Source organism: Mizuhopecten yessoensis, unplaced genomic scaffold (assembly GCF_002113885.1).
Source record: "Mizuhopecten yessoensis strain PY_sf001 unplaced genomic scaffold, ASM211388v2 scaffold7635, whole genome shotgun sequence".
Taxonomy (NCBI): Eukaryota; Metazoa; Mollusca; class Bivalvia; order Pectinida; family Pectinidae; genus Mizuhopecten; species Mizuhopecten yessoensis.
This window is the reverse complement of record NW_018407146.1, coordinates 975039-976687: the sequence shown is the minus strand read 5'-3', so window position 1 is coordinate 976687 and position 1649 is coordinate 975039. Positions and strand designations below refer to the sequence as shown.

Genomic DNA, 1649 nt, shown 5'->3' with positions numbered 1-1649 from the left:
CTGTCCATTGGGGTGGTTCCATGTCTGGGAAATTGGTCAAATTGTCTTTGCCATTCGTTTGTTCTATTCATAATTTAATCTGTGAGGTTAGATAAGAAGAGATAGTAAATCTACATTGATAACAATATCCAGTACCGGGGCCACTTAACGACACCTGTCGTATAGGCCCCGACCATGTACATGTAATGCACTGGCACTGACGCCATTGTTAGACATTCGTTTAGGATATTACACACGTAGACTAACAAATTTACAAGTGTAAACATGTGGAAAATCTCCAATTCTTCCTATAACTATTTCACTAAGTCTTTGATTTCCCCAGCTGTAATCAAAGATGATACTGTGGTCGCACTTAAACAATTAGCAATTAATAGTTATCTGGTTTTCTAAAACTACAGTTGTTAAATTAGTATGAAGCACCTGCTGTGCGTAACTGTTTTTGTTACTGTATATATACAAACCTAGCCACCGCGGTCTATCGTTATAGCCAGAGTGAGGATTTTTAGTTCAAGTGTCAAGCTTATATCTGGAGAGTGTAAGAAACATTAGCTTTGCCATGTTGGGCCGGAAATCTCCAATAGTATATACAACTATATTTAACTTCTCCTGCGTGACTGACATAGTTGAATATTGACATCAGTTTACAAAGCAAGCCTGGATTATGTACATGTAAAGGTAAGTGCAGCATGCAGGCATATGATGGGGGATCTAACATATAGTATTAATTGATGTACAGATGCAAGATTATGCCATTAAGTGTTCACTTTATGCTTCGGTATTTACTGCGAACGTTTAAACTTCCAAGCGTATTGTCATGTAACTATATGGATACGATCGTTTTAGCGTTGATATTCGACTTTTATTTGAGATGCACGTATGCAAATTGTTAATACCTATTGGTATCATATCGTAACAAAATTATCATTTCTCTACATTTTATATATTCTTACAATTTCACACACAAAAAAAACATCTTGCAACTGGGTTATAAGAGTATCAGTACTTCTTTTTAGTCACATTATACAAATAAAAAATAGTATTTATACTGTTTATATCATTCCCAGGCGATGTGCGAATATAACAAATACATCAGCCTGATATCTCTACAACGAGTACTTTTTAATATTGCAACACATAATACATATTCGTGGTAACAACAGAGGTACATTGCACGCTTGCTACGATTGTAACTTCACCATCTCTCAATCAACGTTTTAGCAAATAAAAGAAATCAACAAAGATTTAGATACATTACATCAATTCAGTGACCTAAATATACCTATATATAGCGCCACTTCTCTTTACAAGTGTATTGCACATGTATTCATATAACGGCAATAGACATTTAAGGACCATATCAGTTTATTTCCATAACAGGTTATTAATATAACGTATGGTCGCCAACTCGTAATTGGGTCACTTTCCTGGTCACTTAAGATTTCTCCGGGAGCTCCGGACTTCTCATTAAGACTCTATGCGCGCTACCATCCTGGCAAACAAGATTGGTTGTTATTGTAAGATATGTCGGTAAATATATACACATATATCATAACTGATTCTTAAAGAAGTTAAGTTTCTTCATTTAAATACGTCAAATATATTTTATAAATGAATTAGGAAAAAAGGGCTTACAATGTATTGGGGGGGGG

The 1649-nt window shown here is 35.1% G+C and overlaps 1 protein-coding gene across 1 annotated transcript in view; it reads left to right on the top strand.

Annotated features, from left to right (window-relative positions):
* Nucleotides 1–213: 213 nt before the first annotated feature.
* The window catches only part of LOC110454025 (calcitonin gene-related peptide type 1 receptor-like), a 118501-nt gene continuing 117065 nt past the window's right edge, over nt 214–1649 (top strand). Inside the window, exon 1 of the mRNA XM_021503334.1 lies at nt 214–675. The gene's annotated coding sequence lies outside the window, so the exon portion shown is untranslated. The remainder of the gene's footprint in view (nt 676–1649) is intronic.